Source organism: Notolepis coatsorum, assembly GCF_963971535.1.
Source record: "Notolepis coatsorum genome assembly, chromosome: 11".
Classification (NCBI taxonomy): Eukaryota; Metazoa; Chordata; class Actinopteri; order Aulopiformes; family Paralepididae; genus Notolepis; species Notolepis coatsorum.
Genome location: NC_140175.1, coordinates 31,876,518 through 31,897,402, shown reverse-complemented (window position 1 = coordinate 31,897,402; position 20,885 = coordinate 31,876,518). Strand labels below are relative to the sequence as shown.

The 20,885-nt window shown below is 42.7% G+C and overlaps 1 protein-coding gene across 3 annotated transcripts in view; it reads left to right on the top strand.

Annotated features, from left to right (window-relative positions):
• rab27b (RAB27B, member RAS oncogene family) overlaps window positions 1–20,885 on the top strand; it is a 125,234-nt gene that overhangs the window by 32,907 nt on the left and 71,442 nt on the right. Inside the window, exon 1 of one of the 3 annotated variants that reach the window (XM_084325464.1) lies at window positions 16,072–16,521. The exons of the other annotated variants lie outside the window; for them this stretch is intronic. The gene's annotated coding sequence lies outside the window, so the exon portion shown is untranslated. Of the gene's footprint in view, window positions 1–16,071; window positions 16,522–20,885 lie in introns of those variants that run through there. 3 annotated transcript variants of the gene reach the window in all.

Here is a 20,885-nt window from a genome sequence, read left to right as displayed (position 1 = left end):
CGCTGCTCCTCCTCCTGCAGGCTTTATAGACTGCTGCTCCTCCTCCTGCAGGCTTTATAGACTGCTGCTCTTCCTGCAGGCTTTATAGACTGCTGCTCCTCCTCCTGCAGGCTTTATAGACTGCTGCTCTTCCTGCAGGCTTTATAGACTGCTGCTGCTCCTCCTGCAGGCTTTATAGACTGCTGCTCCTCCTGCAGGCTTTATAGACTGCTGCTCCTCGCCCTGCAGGCTTTATAGACTGCTGCTCCTCCTGCAGGCTTTATAGACTGCTGCTCCTCCTGCAGGCTTTATAGACTGCTGCTCCTCCTGCAGGCTTTATAGACTGCTGCTCCTCCTCCTGCAGGCTTTATAGACTGCTGCTCCTCCTGCAGGCTTTATAGACTGCTGCTCCTCCTGCATGCTTTATAGACTGCTGCTCCTCCTGCAGGCTTTATAGACTGCTGCTCCTCGCCCCCGAAGGCTTTATAGACTGCTGCTCCTCGCCGTGGAGGATTTCGGATCCACAACTGTAGACAAGTGACCCCCCCCCCCCCCCCCCCCCCCAACCCTGCCTGCTGGTGACCACGGCAACTGAACTGGCACCCTGTTTAAATCGCTGTGTCCCAGTGCCAATCATCCTAACCTTCATGCCACTTGATGGGTGATTTGAGCTACAGCTGTAACTGATATCTAGGTAAACATACCAGTATCTGGTTGGATGTTGTTGGACAACGTTGCCATACAGTTGATTTTCATTTCTCTGTGTATCATAAAATGAACATAGAATTTACTTCTGGTGGCTAATTTCTGTAAATACAGTAAGGGTAATGGCCAATTCTGCCGTATAGTATTATGACCAATAGTATTATTTTTGTACTGCAGATCCTTATAGGTAATTATGTTATTGACAATGATTTTGTCCCTGGTTTTTCAATCCCCATACTTTGTGAATCCAGTATCGTTACTTCCATTTCCAAAATGTTGCCAGGGTATTATCAGCCTCACTCATGCTGAAGTGGTACAGTGCTCCTTGCCCTTCTATAAGCAATTCGCTGGAGGCTGGAGACTCATGCATTTTTTTATTGGAAGAATGCTTTATCCCTTTCCTTTACCTCTCTCTCTATCTCACTCTATCTCACTCTCTCTTTCTCTTCCTACCTACTGTATGAATAAGATAATAGATCCGCAGTCTATTTTAAGTCACGTTATTCTTCCCCATGTAACGTTACATTACTAAGATCTCAATCGAATAATGGTAAGAAGAGGAGGATGGGTCACGGCCCCAATGTTCCCACAGAAGTTCTTCAGCACCGGGAGACGCGGGCCGCTCCTTACAACGTGTCTCGTCTCCCAGTGGCTAAAAGGAGAAGCTGTGTTCTCAGCGTTTCTATTGACCACACTGACCGTCCTCTTCTCATGGGTGTAGTCTGAGACTGGCCATTGTCCTTCAGGGCGAGGAGTCATTGTTGGACGACTGGGCTAGACGAGCACAACGTTCTATTATAGGATTCTAGAAAAGCACATTCTAGCTTTAGGATGTTCTCTATACCAGGGGTTCTCAACCGTTCTGCTGCCAAGGCTCCCCTGTGTCCAATAAAATATCCCAGGGCCCCCCTGCCTACGATAAAGACTTTTCCCCTCCCGTCTTTTTTGCTACAATGATGACAAAAGTGCTTGCTTTCAAAATAACATTTATTTAAGTGCTTAGCACTGTTGACATTACACTCCTTGTAGTAGTAAATCAAATAGCATATTTGGATAAGTTTGACCATTTCTCAAAAACAGAATCATTATTTAAAAAAAATACAGAAAACGATCACCAAGTTACCATTTCTCAAGAAATATAAATAAATACAGAAAATAAGCACTCGTTCACTCAGTGGACATTTCTAGCTCAATGCGAGGTCTGCTGCTGCTGCTGGCTAATAATACGGTCAATACGTGGGGAGATCTTTGACAAGTCATCCTCAAGGCTCAAATTGGCCCTATATTTTGTTTTCAGAGCTGTCATGGATGAAAAGCCAGCTTCACACAGATATGTGGTGCTGAATGGTATCAACACATTAACTGCTGCATCATGAGGTACTCAGAACCACACTCAGACCAAAATGTTTCCAGGGGCACCTCACTGAAACGAGCTCTCCAGGTGGTATCAGATGAGATTTAAATTCTTCCAAGAGTTTGGATGGAGATGTGTCATGAAGCTTTGTCTCAGTTATCGTTAAAGGGGTTCTTTATCCAGAGTAACTTGGTGATCCTTTTCTGGATTTTTTTTTAAATAATGATTTTCTGTTTTTGAGAAATGGTCAAACTAAAACGTTCTGTAATTTTATTACATTTTTATTTATGACATTTTTATTAAAAAAAGATTTCATGAAATCTCAAGGCTCCCCTGGCAGCTCTCTGAGGCCCCCTATTGGCCCCCCTGTTGAGAACCGCTGCTCTATTAGAATATCATTACAAAATGAACTGTAATAAACTACTGGTCATCGATACAATTTCAATTTAAATGTATCAAATAGGTGAAACCAGTGATGCGTTGCTCATGGGACGAAGTTTTGTGAGCAGAAGCGCGTGCACACAGGAATGCGCTGCACTCGACTGATGCGCCAACTCGCAGTACCCACCTGTCTACTTTGTATATCAATAGCGCCGGTCGTCAGGTGTTACATTCCATTCGTAGAGGCAATTAGGCACTGTTTTTAGTCTGTCCTTATGCGAGGGAACATTTATGCGCATGCGCGGGAGCGCGCGCACGCGGCGTCATTAGCGTGCGTGCAACCAGTGTTGATATGAGCATCGCAACACTGGGTGAAACCCTAGTAAGTCGTATGTTGCACTAATGATAACTTCAATATCCATACTCCGTGAGCACTGAGTACAATACATGACTATACCTACTAGGGGTGTAATGGTACACATATTCGTACCAAACCGTTTTGTTATGGGACCTTCGTTCAGTACGTGCTGTGTACCGAACAAATGCAACGTTACTTTAACCACTAACGGAACGCACATGCTGAACTTTCTTTTGCGTGCAGAACTTAATTCAACCCCACACCGGTCCCCCCCCAGGGCCCCCCACCCTCTCTCTCTCAGTGTGTGCAGAGGAATTGGTGCTAGATTGAGAAGAGGCTGTCTTTCGGAGCGAGATCAAATTAATGAAATATTTTCCTTGGCATGAAACAGGAAATGGTAATAAAACCATTAGGGACCTGCATGACGTTTCTATCTATTTATTATTCAATATCTACAAGTTTTACCCTGAGGGATGATTTACAATAAAGTGCTAAGTGCTAAAAACTGAAAAGTAGGCTACTTACATTCTTGATGCTAGAACTCCCAAAATAGCGTTAGCATAAAAAAGAAGGTAGACCAGCTGTAGTTTACATAGCTTGCATACAACTTTGTCTCGAGCAGTGTTAATTTTGTCAACGAAAATTATGACTAAATATGTTCGTCAACTAAGCTTTTTCCCATGACGGCAACAAGACGTGACGTCTACGTTAATGGAGACCATGTGACACTAACGTGACTAAATAATTTATTAAATATCGTTGACCACAACTGAGGACACAAAAATGTAGTTTACAAAAACCAGGACGAATTCTCTGTTGACTAAAACAAGATGAGGCAAAATAATTATAACTTTTAGAATAATTCACGTTAGCATTTCCCATTTCCGTTTCCGGCTAATCGATAGCTAAGCTCTGCACCGTTTACTAAAAGCCAAGCTACGTGAGGCTAAAAACCGCGTCCCAGGTCTCTCGTGACTACAGCTTATACCAATAACCATGAACGGAATCTGCTACACTCTCAACACTCCTGCGGCAGCCGAAGAGTTCTACCAAAAGAACATAGCATTTAAGACGACGGAGGCTAAAGAGGATGTCTAGGCTGCGAGAAGAGCTAATAGCCTGGAACCTATATCCCAGACACAGACTTGCTCTCCCCCGTAGATACTCTTTCGTCTGTGTAGACACACTATCAACATTACACATGGATACAACAAGGACAAGACCACGTTCACTTAAAAAGGTAATGTTGGTATGAAAAGACACAGACGAGTACTAACACAGAGTGAGATGGACCCTACTAGTATACGTTGTTAATGAATCCCTTTAGCGCTTAAAGTGCACTAAAACATCGTAATTACTTTTTATTTTTCATATAATGTTGGGTACATGCTCAGTAGAGTTAGAACGCTCCCAGTCTTAGGGGCCATAACAGAAATGTATGTATGAAAAAATTATCAGTTTTTTGCATGTTGACCGTAAGAAACTCACTGACAATCGACGTGTTTATTAGATCCATAGCTATAATATTTAATATAGTTTTAGCACTTGCAAACACCGCCATTATCCCCATTGAACAGAGTGCTGGCCTTTACCACACGGTAAACAGTGATCTCTAGGCACTGAATGAGTTAAGAGAGAGTCACAGAGTTCCCAGTCTCTGATCAGCTGGGCAGTTAATCACATTTTATTTTCAATTACGATTTTGGCTACCAAAGATTATGATAACAAGATCATCGACTTTTAGCCGGGTGATGTTTTGAGCCAGGTCAAGCTTTTGTTGAACATTTTTTAAAGTTCAAGGAAATCCACTGTTGAAAAGTCATTTTTATTTATTATTATTATTTTCTTAAATTCTGTAAATGCATGATGTTGCCAAAGGCCAGTGTTAAATAATCGTGATTATGATTTTCCAATAAACAAGCCCTACTGTGTGTAGTACACACACTGTGTACCTTTCAACAAGGAACAAGATGATGGTGTTCGTTTTTCAATGCAACCTCAAACACCACTTGAATCTGATTGGTTGTTAAGATTCAGGCTGTCTTAACATTTTGGAGTGGCTGATTAGTCACAGTCACAGTTTTTTTGTTGTTGCTCAGAGCAATTTATTTATTGATAGGTGTCGGGTCGGGATGTAAAAAGAATTTCACAAAATATTACCAAAATGGTTTAAAAAGATTTGCCTATCCAACCTTTAAGTAGGGGTGGGCAATGTGACATTTCATCATGATATGCATTCACAGATAGATTGAGGGGATTGTGATCTGTAACTTTAAAAATGGCCTTTGAAAAGCAAAGTGAAAATGCAACACATTGGGAATCATGACAATTTGTAGAAATATCGTGATTTGATATATTCTATATTGTCCGCACCATAGCGTTAAGTAGCACCTCTACTCCTGATTGTTTAACACTTTCAGTGCCACCATGGGGCGCACGACTTAGTGCTTGAATGCCACCATCGGCGCCAATGTTAACGTTAATATCGCCTAATCTATGTTTTAAATTATGGCTGTGTCTAATCTGCCCGTCGCTTATCAAAGAATCATTTTCCAGTCAGTGTTGTCAAGGCAGATTGGTTTTTTATCGCTTCATTTCCGTTTGAGAGCATTTTGAAAAGCGCCCGTTTTCAGGTGAAAAACAGCCCATTCTGTGATAATCACCTTTTACTGGAATATTCCAGAACGTTGATATTTGTCTGCCTATTTATGAATCGTTTTCAAATAAACGCTAGATGATCAATAGTATACGTGCACGCACGCACGTTCGAGGCGCGGACTGATAATAGCCGTTTTCATTTCCTCATGTATTTTACATACGATAGAGCACATATCAGAAAAAAGCTTATATCTCCTCGAAAACGAGTCTGATTATCCTAACACTGATAACATAGATTCCTTACCTGACATCAGATGGTATCCAAATGGTATATTCCAATTCCTGATCACCATTTGAAAAAATCGATAAGTGTATAGATCTAACGTGTATACAGTAGAACTCATGATCAGCGGGGCTCAGAGGATCCAGAATGAACTCTGGTAACCCCGTCTGCACCAGTGGACTGGAAAATGTGGACTGGAATATTTTTTTTCCCCCATCCATTTTTATTGAGTCCATTCCATTTACCATTTACCATCTGGGAGATGATAGGGGGCGCTTTTTTCACATCTGATCGCCGGCGGCCCTTGGGTAGGCTAGGGTAGGCTCGCGTGATGCAATATGATTTCAGATCGCTAAAAAAGAAAAAAAATAAATTCCGAGAAATCTCGTGAGTGGCTTTCAACGTAACTATTGTAAACCCGAGATTAGCCGTGAGTGGCAGTCAAAGTGTTAAGCATAATGGACTAGTTACCTGCCATACAGGGAAATGTTAATACTAAACCTCTTGTACGGATGACATAAGAACTTGACAAGGTTACATCACGCTCTGTCACGTCGTACGACATAACAACAGGAAATAAAGATGTGCCCAACAACACTCCTACCAATACGTCTATAAGTCACATATAGTCCTGGCAGCTCGCAGTGTCTCTCCCATTGTACAATGATCTTTATTGTTCTGGAAGGAATGCACGGTGCACGCGGTTGTGTGTCACATTTCCCAGCGGCGTGTAAACAACTTCTTCTGCCTGCTCTTTCTCCACACAATTTTGTTCTCAAATTGCAGTGAATAAGGCAGGGTCCGTCCCCTGGTAAACGGTTTTAGAGGGTAGACGTCGCTCTCGGCGTGCCTTCAGCTCGTCTGTAATTGAACCTGCATGACTCTGTCTGTCTGTCTGTCTGTCAGCCGCTAGTTAATTCCTCTCGGATGCCACGGCGCCGCTGGTGTGGCTGAAGGGACACCGGGGGCGAGTTCTATTGAGCCGTTTCCAAGGTTTTTAAAATACGCAGATTCATTAAAGTTCCGAGTCTTAACAAATCCACTCATCAATCTGGACTGAGTGCAATGCATTTTTTCAGCATACATTTTTTTATTATTTTATATTGATTAAATTAGGCATGGTTTCAGGGGGGCAGCACCTGCCATTATTGCCAATAGATGTAATTTGGAGTTTCCGTAGTAGTAGGCAAATTAGAGACATCTGCAGGATGGTAGGCATACTAGAAATGATGGATAGCGAAGGTCTTCACACACCCACTGGAAAGGCATGGATTAAAATATCGATCTTGTGATTTTAAGAATTTTCCATGCAGTCTATTCTTTTGTCCAGGGGTGTGTTTGTGGGAACAGGTTGGAAATGCGAATTTAAGGACACCGACAATATGTAGCTAGCTAGCTAAAATGAATTAGACCAAATGCTTTTCAAGGACTCAGCGATGCTTACATTTACTACATACTCACTCACACCTAATAGCCAGCTAGTGGAACTCATGGAGATCTTTTTAGTGGTGGCCAAGGCGTTGCAAGCGCATAGTGATCGTTTGTGAGTGTCTTGTTTTTACTGTCAGCTGTGTTTTTTATGGGCGTACACTCTCTGGCTTGACTTTATGGGCTTGGTGAGTACACACAGACACACACGCACATACAAACATGCATGTGCGCGCACACACACACACACACACACACACACACACACACACACACACACACACACACACACACTCTCCTTCAGCTCTTGTTCTGCTGTCAAATTGATAGCAGCAATAACTGTTGTATCACCAGTGGACCCTGTTAACAACATGCTAGCTCGCTAGCAGGGGAAATAGAGTTTATACTATGTTGTTCAGTATAACATAACATCGAGATAACTTGAATCCTTGTACTATAGTGTGTGTGTGTGTGCTTATGTGAGCCCCATCCCCCCAACCATCCAGTATAATAATGTCAATCATTTTTAAGCACTTATCTACACTTCACTGGGAATTGTAGGAATAGCCCATGGGTGCCTGTATATCTCATGTCAAAATATTTACTGATTCGCTGGACCTCTTGATATTCAGCCAATGGCATCGAGGGACTGTCATGTTTTGTCAGGCCAAATGCTCTACATTGTTAATATTGATCGGTGAAGGAATGAACACTACATGCACGCACGCACACACACACACACACGCGTGTCTTTGTATTTCCGCTGCGTGGCTCAGTGCTCTTTCACGTCGCTTCCACCCTAAAGGCCACAGTCACTAGCAGAGTGATGGCTGACCAGGCTTTACACTGTGGTCAGAATAGAGGGGAATAGAGAAGAATAGAGCAGACTAGCATAGAATAGAGGGGATTGGAACAGACTAGAATATAATCAAATAGAATAGAGGGGAGTAGAACACAATAGAATAGAATAGTGGGGACTAGAATATAATGGAGATTATGGGGGAGTAGAATAGATGGGAATATAATGGAGAATAGAGGGGAGTAGAACAGAATGGAATAGAAGGGACTAGAATAGAATGGAGAATATAGGGGAGTAGACTGGACTAAAATAGAGGAGACTAGAATGGAGCAGAGTAGAACAGACTAGAATATCAGGGTTTCCCATTAATTACCTAGACTGTGGCGGCCCGCTAATTAGTCCCGCCACAGTTGTATAATGAACCAAAAAAAAAAGCAATACATTTTTTTTTATACTATTTTTTTTTATATAAAGTTTGCCAATAGGGATGTATCAGTAGTATTGGCAGTGGTAGTAGTCGTAATAGCAATCCACAATTTTTTTTATTTTCTAAAAAATAAACCAGTTCAACACAGGTAACCACTTTTGCTTCATTTCTTTCAAATGTATGCTCTAGTCCAGTGGTTCCCAAACCTCTCCTCGAGGCACCCCAGCCGTTCCATGTATTTGTTAAATTCCACCACCAGCACACCTGATTCAACTAATAAAGGGCTAGTTAAGTTGAATCAGGTGTTCTGGTGGTGGAATTTAACAAATACATTGAACGGCTGGGGTGCTTCGAGGAGTGGATTGGGAAGCACTAGTCTAGTCGATTTTGTGTTTTGAGCACAAAGTTCATCATAGATCTCATAGCCTCTTTATTTTGCTCTCAAAGTGCACCAGATTGATGCATTTAACTTTAAAATGTACCAAAGAAAAAAAGTTCCGGGGGTCATGCCCCCGGGCCCCCCTAGAGGGGCGGAGGTTCACCCCCCATAGTCTCTGAAAATCCTGTGGGAAAGACTGAGAGCTCATGTTGGAATATCCCCCGTAGTGCAGCCAACAGAGGACCAAGACTAAACTAGAATGAATATTATGTTCTACATCCTTACAGCGTGCAGTTGTATAATCAATCCATATAATTATGTTTGTGAATGATATTGCACAACTGTTACTGTCATTAATTATGAATGTACACAAGCAATGTACACAAGAATCAAGAGGTTTATTTGTCATACATACCAGGGCATACAGTGAAATGTGGGTGGTCATGCCCGCATCAATTATGCAATAATACAATAATAAAATAAACATGAAATAAAAAATAAAAAAATAGGTAAGACACAAGATGTGCATGATAAAAAAAAAGACATGCTAAGTTCCTGAGAAACTGGTTCCCAAGTACACTACTATACAATATACAAGTTACAATTTTAACTCCGTAATTTTTATACTTAATGTATCTAAACTATACTATACAATACTATACTTTTCCATAATTAAAAGTGACATTTTGTTTAAGCGGTTGCAGCGTGTGTGTGTGTGTGTGTGTGTGTGTGTGTGTGTGTGTGTGTGTGTGTGTGTGTGTGTGTGTGTGTGTGTGTGTGTGTGTGTGTGTGTGTGTGTGTGTGTGTGTGTGTGTGTGTGTGTGTGTGTGTGTGTGTGTGTGTGTGTGTGTGTGTGTGTGTGTGTGTGTGTGTGTGTGTGTGTGTGTGTGTGTGTGTGTGTGTGTGTGTGTGTGTGTGTGTGGTATTTGGGAGACCGCGTCGTCAGTGGAGTAGTCAGTAGTGGACCTGTTTGTCCTGTATGCAAACTCCAGTGGGTCCATGTTACTAGGGAGAGAGGCACAGATGTGGTCCTTGACCAGCCTCTCAAAGCATTTCATGACCACAGAGGTGAGGTGGTCTGTAGTCATTTAGGCCTGCTGGAGAGGAGTTTTTTGGTACAGGGATTATAGTGGACACTTTGAAGCAGGCAGGGACCACGGACTCAGCCAGCGATAGATTGAATAATGGTTGTAAATACTGGGGCCAGCTGATTTGCACAGGACTTTAGTATTCGTCCTGTTATCCCATCTGGGCCTGCAGCTTTCCTAGTATTTACTCCCATAAACGCTAATCTCACGCTGTGTTCCGTCAATGAGAGTGTGTGTCCCCCCCCCGCGGATGGACCCCCCCTCCCTGTGGCAGCCGGCGCGTCAGTGACGTCATTAGCCGGTGAGCTAACGTCGCCACTGCTCGCCCCAAACCTGCCGTAAAAGGAGTTTAGTTCATCCGTGAGAGAGGCATCGGCACTCACTATTGAGGGGGGGCTGACTTTATAATCAGTTATCGTACCAGCAGCAACAGCAGTTTGCTTGGAATAAAAGACAAACCAGGGCGGTTAGGTGGCCGAGCGGAGATTGCGTTCGTCACCAGCCCCGGAGCTGTGAGCTGGATTCGCCTGTTCGAATCCAGCTCACAGCTCCGGGGTTGTCACCAGCTTGGCTGGCCGTCTGCACTAATACAATTGGCTGTATTAGAGGGTGGGAGAAGCTGGCGGGGTGGGTCCGGGTCGTTGTAAACAGCGACTCCTACAGTTCGGTCGGGGCGCCTGCTACAGTAAGCGCGGATAGGACTCGAGGGGGATAGTGTGGTCCTCCCACACGCTACGCCCTCTCGATGAGAATCCGCGCTGCCAGGTGAAAAGAAGCGGTGATTGGCTGGACGTGTGTCGGAGGAAGCACGTGGTAGCCTCCACTCTCCCAGATGATCTGACTGTGGGGGGTAAGTGCGCAGCGACCAGGAAGGGACTGGGAATTGGCATACGACTAACATTGGGATGGGAGAAAATCGGAGGAAAATGGAGGGGGGAAAAAGACCAATAAAAAAAGGAATAAAAGACAAACCCATTAGTTAGCATAACTTTTCCAGATGGAAAGCAAGTAAGTACAGTGTAAAAACACATTAGCAATAGTCACTTATCACAGATGGATAAAAAGAAAAGAGAGAGAGAGATAATCCCCCCCCCCCATCCGGCCTATATGACAGTCGATGCGTGATGTTGCTCTTTCATCATGTAAGCATGTGTGTTTATTGTGGTGGCAAATCTGTGCACAAAGGCCACCCCGTGTTAACACAACACAGACTGCAGCTCCCCCCTTACAACTGTAACACCTTGCATCTACAGTATGACACTATGTGTCCTTGTTATATAAACAATATATATATCTTATTTATTCATGAAAAAGGATTTAAAGGGGAACTATTTTACTATTTCTTTCACTATTTTGGCACTTTTACACAATTCCTGTGAGTCTATGGAACACCTCTGTAATTTTTTTTTTTTTTATTCATTGTTTTGTATTTCTAATCAAGTCCTCAAAAACAGCATTTTTCTACCTCAAGATCTCGAGCCGTTTTGAGGCTGGGCAGCAGCCTGGGCTCCTAAACCACTGTGTGGCCTGGTGGCATCTGCCACATTATCATGCAGCTGTGTCTCTCTGACATCACAAATCAGCACATTTTCAGATGACTCAGTTCAGTGAGGGTGAATATTGTGAGAGGAGAATTGGAAGAATGCGCCAATATGAGAATTAGAGACATAGATCATATTAATATAAGTTCACATAGCTAGGAAACAATGCTAAACACTCAAAAAGGCCATTTATAAGATAGTTCCCCTTTAAGAATATTTGCCAGAGTTTGTTGTTGTGATTTCTTTTTAAAGATTTAAAAATAAATTCCAAAAAGAATATTTGCCCGATGCTATATTTTGAGAGTTATATTTTCATTCGTCAGCACTTCCCAAACGCATGCATTTCCGCAGAAACTTTGCTACCGAAAACATTTCCTGAAAAATTCTGCCTTCAAATGGGGTCGTGTTTACCGTATTCACGAGAAGAGTCCACATGGACAACCCACTGTTGTGGTATTCACAACATTGCGAGTAGAAATGTTCTGCCCAGTTGCCTAGTTTCTGCCCATTGGCCAGTTGCCTAGCAACGCTTTCCTCACAACTTCAACCAATTCAATGCCAAGCATATTGTGTAGTAATCCACTTCCCACGTCGAGACCACCAACTCACAACTCTATTGAGGGCAGCGCTTATCCGGAGATATTTTCGTTAGCAAAGTTTTTGGGAAGTACTGGGTGAGACTTGGATTATACTGCAAATTTGGGGGGGGAATAATCCTTCAGGAATTCAAGGCCACACGGGGTGAGTAATTGATATACACTTTTTGTTTTGTTTTGGGGTGAAATTAAGTTCTCTCTCTCTCTCCACTTAATTGTGTGAGTTTTGACATGGCTCCTTCACTTGTCAAAGCACAGAGGAGAATAAGATGGGAGAGTCCTCGTAGAAGCAGGCGGAGACGAACAGGAGGACGGGAGATTGGGAAGGAGACAATTTACAGACGTCTCTTAACATCATCATGTGCCGGGACGGTTAGAAATGACACTATAATGAAGCTGTTATGGCTTTCCATCCTGCAGCGCAAGGCGAGGCTGGCCCTGACATATATTCCTCTCCTCTCCTCCCCTAATGTCTTGTCTCTTCCCCTTCCCGTCGTCTCTCCTATGGACCTGGCTTGTCTTTCCTCTCTCTCTCTTTCACTCTCTCTCTCTCTCTTACTCCTCTTCTCTCTCTCTCTCTCCCTGTCTCCTCCCTGTCTCTCTTCTCTATCTCCTCTCTCTCTTTTTCTCCTCCTCTTTTCTCTCTCCCTGTCTCCTCCATGCCTCTCTTCTCTCTATCTCCTCTCTCTCTCTCTCCTCCCTGTCTCTTTCTCCTCTCAGCTCTTTAATAATTTTACGTTCAGTCATTTCGCTGACGCTGTTATTTTGACGGATGGATAATAAGTGTCAGCATTCATATGGCGCCGTTATGAGCGACAGACTATAATAATGAAGCAGCAGCACAGAGAACAAAATGGTACTAAGCAAGAGGAGAAGAACAGAGCCTATAGTTCTTCTTCACCCTCCTCTACTGTCTTTACAGACGCACGCCACACACACACACACACGCCACACACACACACACACACACACACACACGCACACGCACACGCACACATAGTGGCTTGGTGATGGGAGTGTGACAGCCTATGGGATTAAGTGTTGGAGCAGGCAGTCATGCCTTAATGCTCTGTGTCCTGTGGCAACACTGCTGTGTGTTTGTGTGTCACTGTGTGTGTGTATGTGTGTGTCTAGTGTTTGTGTGTGTGTGTGTGTGTGTGTGTGTGTGTGTGTGTGTGTCTAGTGTTTGTGTGTGTGTCTAGTGTTTGTGTGTGTGTCTAGTGGGTGTGTGTGTCTAGTGTTTGTGTTGGCATGTGTGGTCGTGTGTGTGTCTAGTGTGTGTGTGTCTAGTGTTTGTGTTGGCGTGTGTGTGTGTGTGTCTAGTGTGTGTGTGTGTTTAGTGTTTGTGTTGGCGTGTGTGTGTGTTTAGTGTTTGTGTTGGTGTGTATGTGTGTGTGACTGTGTGTGTGTAATTTAAACACAAGCTAAGCAGTGGGGGCCTGCTCCCGAGGTCTCACCCATCTTAAGGCATCGATCGCACAGTCCTTCGGCTTGCACAGGTATTCTGTTTATCTCCATAAATAAACCTTGATTTAAAAGAAGAGACCAATCAAGAATACGAAAAAAAAATTAATAAAAAAAACGCAATGCACCATTCACAGAGCAGATCAAGGCACAACCAATAATAGAACAGCAGTTGGGGAATATCACCAGGCAAAAGCACTCCTCTGGTATTCCAGTTAGTCACAGAGACAACATGGGTACAGCCCTATACACACACCTTACATCAACAAGAGGTGCTGTGGCCTGCAGCACTACATGAAGGTCAAGCACACAGGAGCACAAACATGCTGCTCACTCACCCTGGTCGTCTGATGGTCATTTCAGTGTTACCATGGCACCACCGGCCATTGTATAAATCATTTGCCATGGTAACACCTTTGTACTTAAATAATACCATAATTAAAGGATAATCATCAGCAAGTAGGTGATGTGCATTAAAGTTTTAAGGCACAACATGGAGGCGGAGAACCACCCGAGCGGAGTGCCTTAAGACCGTTTAACTTATACCACGGCCACACAAAGACAAAAGATATGCCATTTATTCATATTTTCAACATTAAAATATAAAGAAATGTGTTATTTATACTTTGCTCACTGCTGACGTTCATTATAGTCCCTCTGTGCACCTTAGCAACTGCTTGACACACCTGTCGGTGTCACTTGACTGATGCCAGTGACAGTGACCCAGGAAGCTAACTTTATGCTAGTAAAGCCTTCTGTCAATAACCTTGCCTATATGGTTAACAAACGTGACAAATATGATCTGACATCATGATAAGTGAAGGGATTATGAAGTGAAGCGGATGCATTTAGAAGGGTGATTAATCTTGAGCCGAAGTATGTGTGCATTAAACGGTTATCCTTGCAGTGTATGGAAACAATTTAAATAAACCCCCTCCGACCAATCGGAATCGAGTATTCACCCAGGCCGTGGTATAATTCAATTTAAACCATGATTGAAGTGACCAAAAGAATTATGGAAATACCATGATAGTTTTCTTTGTAAGGGCAAGATAGAGCTGTGTTTGTAATGGAGGTGGCACAGCAGTGGGTGGTATGTTTTCAAAGAGGATGGGACACTTTTAAGTCTTGTGACTAGAGATGTATTTTTAGGGAGGTATCACCACCGATACATAATCCACTTTGTGTGCTTCATCTGTGGGGGGGGGGGGTTCCAACTATAAAGATACCCTGTTTTGGCCTTGTATGGGACCGATATCCGATACCAGTATACAAGACGAAGACATGTAAACATTCAATTCAGGTTTGACACGAGAATCGTGAAAATTGGAGGTCCGTGTGGTTTTTGGTCAACAGCTAAATGTGGACTATTTGCTTTTGCGTCCTCTTCTCGTGCTTCCTTGGCCGTGAACCACTGGACCCCGGGGCGTTCCTCGCTGTAATGTCAGTGACCTAAAGACACCTGAAACACCGACCCTTGTTGTTTTTATATCCAGCCAGTCCTTTGGAAATCTGTCTAGTTTAGGTCGTAAACAATGTATACTGCCAACCAATCAAGAAGCTGAATTCTGTACTGCTTGTTTACTATGTATAGAATCCCTGTATGGGTGATGTGGCTGTTTCTGATTGGTCTCCCTGGGTCAACATTGCTAATGTTGACATGAGCCTGTTGTCTAATCCCAGGTTTAGAAACTAAAATATTCACCTGGGTCTTTAGCTGAGAAAGGTTAATAGCCCTGCTGTAAATTGAAGACTTATATAGAGCTGTGAATGGGAATGCAGTTTTAGGGGAAATACATAGATTGCAATCAAGAAGGGAGAAAAGAGAATGTGTTACTAGGGGAGAGAAGATGTGTGATGAAAGATTGAAGAAGAATGCATTTCCTCTTCCACACAAGTATTTACCTGCGGCTGTCCTGTATCCTTGGTTACCTACTTCCTGTATTACTACTACTACTACTACTAGTGTGTGTGTGTGTGTGTGTGTGTGTGTGTGTGTGTGTGTGTGTGTGTGTGTGTGTGTGTGTGTGTGTGTGTGTGTGTGTGTGTGTGTGTGTGTGTGTGTGTGTGTGTGTGTGTGTGTGTGTGTGTGTGTGTGTGTGTGTGTGTGTGTGTGTGTGTGTGTGTGTGTGTGTGTGTACAGAGGCGCGCACACACACACACACACACACACACACACACACCCAGAGTTCCTTCCTCTGGCATGACCCGGGGCACTCTGCACCACTTACTCGATGCTGATAAGGCTGTGTGTGTTGTACTACATGTGTGCGTGCGACCGGAGCCCCACCCTCTCCTCACACAGACAGACAAACAGAGAGAATGAGAGAAGGAAGAGGGCGGAAAGAAAAAGAAAGAAAGCTCGAGACTCAAACTGATCTTCGTATAGGATTTCCTTTTTAACACCTCGGGCCCCAGTCAGCTGTTTTCTTGTTAAATCACCCAGTCTCTGCCGGCCAGTTTGTGAGACCGACCGGCCAGCCAGCCTCCCAAGCCTGCCAGTCACCTAGCCCGTCAGCCGGCCAGCTAGTCTTATTAAATAAGAATCTAACAAACAACCCCCAATATCCAGACATATTAAAAAGAGTTTCCTTGCAGCAGCCCCAGCCAGGAGGGGAGTGGCTTTCTGTGCTGCGCTGCGTCTCCGGCTCAATGGTGTTCAGTCAAGTCAGTCAGTGAGTCAGTGTGGATGTGCTGCTGCTCGTCAGCTCCTGCCGCCCTCTCTGGAGGACCTGTTGAGAACTTGTTGAATCTCTCTCTCTTAAGGACTTATTGAGTCTCTCACTTAAGGACTTGTTGAATCTCTTTCTCTTAAGGACTTGTTGAGTCTCTCTCTCTGAAGGACTTGTTGAATCTCTCTTTCTCTCTCTCTCTTAAGGACTTGTTGAGTCTCTCTCTGAAGGACTTGTTAAATCTCTCTCTTTCTCTCTCTCTCTCTCTCTCTCTCTGAAGGACGTGTTGAGTCTCTCTCTGAAGGACTTGTTAAATCTCTCTCTCTCTCTCTCTGAAGGACTTGTTGAGTCTCTCTTTGAAGGACTTGTTGAATCTCTCTCTCTCTCTCTCTCTCTGAAGGACTTGTTAAATCTCTCTCTCTCTGAAGGACTTGTACTGTTGAATCAACACCAGAGGAAACGCTAAAAGGTAAGTCTGCGATCCAAACCGGCGCCGCGCCGGTATCTTATCTCAGGCTGTCAGCCCAATTATGGAGTTGTTGTTTTTGAGATATTTCCGTGACTCTGCAGGCTTGAAGTGTGCTCGGAGGCAAAGATGTCCTCGCTGAGGTTAGGTTATAGGTTAGGTACAGTAGTTGGTTAGTGAAATAAGAGATGGGATAGGTTTGGGAAGTTTTACACTTGTGACAAGCTAAAGGGAGAGTGTGTGTGTGTGTGGAGGGGGATGAGAGAGTGATAGTCAAACTTACCGAGACAAAGATAGAGATATAGAAACGGAGAGAGATGTGATCTGTGCTTCTGCAATATTGGAATGTGATCACACCCAGCCCTACAAGTTGATAACTGTCTTGAGTTCTGTTGCACTGTCTGCACTGTCTGCATCATGCGGGCAGTTTGTTATCTTGGCTGGAGCTATTTTGTACTTAATTTGGGCAACTACACCCAAATTAAGATTTCCAATGTGTTATTTCCATGGGCTAGGGAAGTTCAATCACTATTTGTGAACGTTAGCTACTCTCTCCCAAAGCCAGAAACCAGTAGATCAAACTTCATCAGGTATAAAGTCAATGAATGGGAGATTGATTTTGCGGACCGACGGAATGTTTGTTTTAGTTTTTATACCCAAATGATCTTTATTCTATAGTAGGGTTGTCAGTTCTGAAACAGAAAATGTGTCTGAATACTCAGAACATCCCCCTGGGTGCTCTCTGTGTCACCATCTCTCCCAATGCATTGTCTATGGAGCATCTTCAGACTGCATACTTTCCCATTAATTACCTAGACTGTGGCGGCCCGCCACAGTCTAATTAGTCCCGCCAAAGTTGTATAATGAACCAAAAAAATATGTTAATAAAAAATATATATATTTTTTTAAAGATTTATTTTTTGACGTTTTATCGCTTTATTACTACTGGGCAGTCCAGTAGGGAGAGACAGAGGAATGGGAGACGGAGTGGGGGGAAGACATTCGGCAAATAACGACTGGTTCGGGAGTCTAACCCGGGTCGGCCGTGTCGCGGCTGAGCGCGCTATGTGGTTCGCCACTGGGGCGCCCAATAAATTTTTTTTTTTTTTTTTACTATTTTTTTTTAAATATAAAGTTTGCCAATAGGGATGTATCAGTAGTATTGGTAGTAGTCGTAATAGTAATCCACTATATTTGTTTATTTTCTAAAAAAATAAACCAGTTCAACACAGGTAACCACTTTTGCTTCATTTCTTTGATGGCTCAAATGTATGCTCTAGTCCCGTGGTTCCCAAACCTCTCCTCGAGGCACCCCAGCCGTTCCATGTATTTGTTAAATTCCACCACCAGCACACCTGATTCAACTAATAAACGGCTAGTTAAGTTGAATCAGGTGTGCTGGTGGTGGAATTTAACAAATACATTGAACGGCTGGGGTGCTTCGAGGAGAGGATTGGGAAGCTCTAGTCGATTTTGTGTTTTGAGCACAAAGTTCATCATAGATCTAGCCTCTTTATTTTGCTCTCAAAGTGCACCAGATTGATGCATTTAACTATAAAATGTACACACAAAAGAAATGCCCCCGGACCCCCCTAGAGGGTCGGAGGTTCAAGTTCAAGTTCAAGTTTCTTTTATTGCCACACGGCCAGGCCGGTGGAATTTGAGGTTCACCCCCCATAGTCTCTGAAAATCCTGTCATCACAAATTAGAGTTTTAGCACTCTTGTTTTTGGATTTGGGAGAGTCATTCATGTTCACTAATATTTGTGGACTGCCATTATGAATAACAGTGAATTCTGAAATTCCCCTAGTTCCGCTTTAAGGGAATTAAGTCGTTTTTCATGCTTCGATCTCATGATACCATTTTCTTTTTTTAAGTGAGTCGTCTTCTTCCCTCCCTCCCTCTGTTATTTTATTTGTGTATTAGTTTTTCATACAGTAGCGTGAGGATGTCTAGAAAGGAGGAGACAGACGTGCGGCCAGAGGTGGATTTAAAGAGAGAAGAGGGGGTGGAAGCCCCCTTGTCAATACAATTTATAGAACAGACAGAAACATAATCTGACTATTGGACAGGAGGGAGAGAGAGGCAGAGTAAAAAACATATTTACCCCCTTACCCAGAGCAACAGATATCTCCAAAACTAGGCGAATCACACCAAAACGATCTGGACGGATAGATGGCACTCTGGGTGAGGGGGATAATGTGTTTTTTATTAAAACAGTTGGGGGGGGGGGGCTGCTCCTTTAAGACTGGACCACTAAATTACGTGCTTATTTGATATCATTGTTACTGTATGTGTTTGAGTCAACACGGTCCTCCTGTTGAAAGTCCTAATCGATGCGACATCAAAATGTCACACAGAGGGGAGGGGGAGGACGCTAATGGTGTTTTCCTCCCTTTTCGCTTAAAAAATCTATAGTTAATACGGATGTATGAATAATGAATGGTAACTAGGGGGGTGCCGACCCCTTTCATCTCCCCTCAAATCACTCCTTGCCGAGGCTTGTCTGGTACAGTATGATCATCATCTGGTCTCTCTGTTTTTTTATCCACATTGGCTCTTTCAGTTTTTTGAATTTAGTTATCAGCCCAACTGGATGTTAAATGTTGACCCTGATATATAGAGCGACTGTGCAACAAATGGCTTGTTTAAATAGCCCTCAAGGGCAGAGCGGATTCTTTACTCTAGTCTGGAATTACGTGTTAAACTCATGAAGCAAGAAGCAATGGACCATAAATAGCCCAACATTATATGTGTATCATGAAGTACATAGGCCATTGTGCAAAAATAACCAAGGCCTATGTTTGTTTGTCGCAAATATTGACAAGAATATGAATGGATTTTACTTTCTTCAAAATACTGTTGACAATTTGTCCACGCTTAAACAATATTTAAGCTTACTGCATTTCTTTTTAGACTACTGTATGAATGTCGATATTTCTACTCTGCGTTGATTTAGAAATAATTAACAATAGAAAAACCTTGAAATTACCGTAACTAACACTAAGCCTAAATAATGTAGAGCATCTATCTTCCACAATGCTCCGCTGGTTCTATGTACCATATGTAATTTTTTTTCTCCCCCATGTTTACCTTTTTATAACTGAAATACACAGGGTGGTTTATTTCTTCTTCTTCTTTTAGTCTTTGTTCAGAGTTAAATGCTTGAAATGGAAATACTTCTTTTATGTGTTTTGTGGATTATGTGTCAGTTTTATGTGACTTGTGGATTATGTTTCAGTCTTATGTGACTTGTGGATTATGTTTCAGTTTTATGTGTGATTTGTGGATTGTGTGTCACAGTCTTATGTGACTTGTGGATTGTGTGTCACAGTTTTATGTGAGTTGTGGATTGTGTGTCTCAGTCTTGTGTGACTTGTGTGTCAGTCATATGTGATTTGTGGATTGTGTGTCACAGTTTTATGTGATTTGTGTGTCGGTCATATTATGTGATTGCTGGATTGTGTGTCAGTCTTATGTGACTTGTGGTTTGTGTGTGTCAGTCTTATGTGACTCATGGATTGTGTGTCAGTCTTATGTGACTTGTGGATTGTGTGTCAGTCTTATGTGACTCATGGATTGTGTGTCTATATTTTATATATTTTCTTCTAACAGTGTTCTTTCCTCTGAGATCGTACTGTCTGATATACAGTCAAAAAAGGCATGAAGTGATGCAAAACTGAGTCAGACTTTTTAATTTGACTATGAACTTCACTAAAGGATTTCACATCAAACGGGGAACATGAGGCAAAATAATGGACTGTCTGCTTTCAATAATCTGTCTTCATTGGTCTCCATGCGTGCAGTTGTGCTGGTGAGAAATAAAGTGACAGGGGTTAGATGACAGTGAAATAAATGTGGCCTTTGAATGTCAGCTGGTGTTAAACTACTTAAACAGATATATGTACCATCCGTTACATATATATATATATATTCGGTATATACAGCACTATTGTGCATGCTATCATACAGAGTTATATGGGTAGACTGTAGTAGGAGGTAGGTACTGTAGTTTTATTATGATTACTATGATTACAGTATATATGTATGACTGATATGAGTCATAATTAATATATGATTGACATAATTATCATTGCTTAGCGGAAGTCATTCATTAGAAAACCCTCTCCCCCCAAACCTTCCAGATTGGCCTCACCCCCCCCCCCCCCCAACCTCTCTCTCTCTGAGTTGAATTAGTGAAGCATGTGATTAAAAGTGTAATGACTATTCAGTTGAGGACAAGAGGAACGTGTGTGTATATATTTATACAGTATGTGTATGTATGTGTATGTATGTGTGTCTTAACCTAGACAAAGGTGCTATGTGCCTATATATATATTATGTGTGTGTGTTTTAAACCAGGCAAG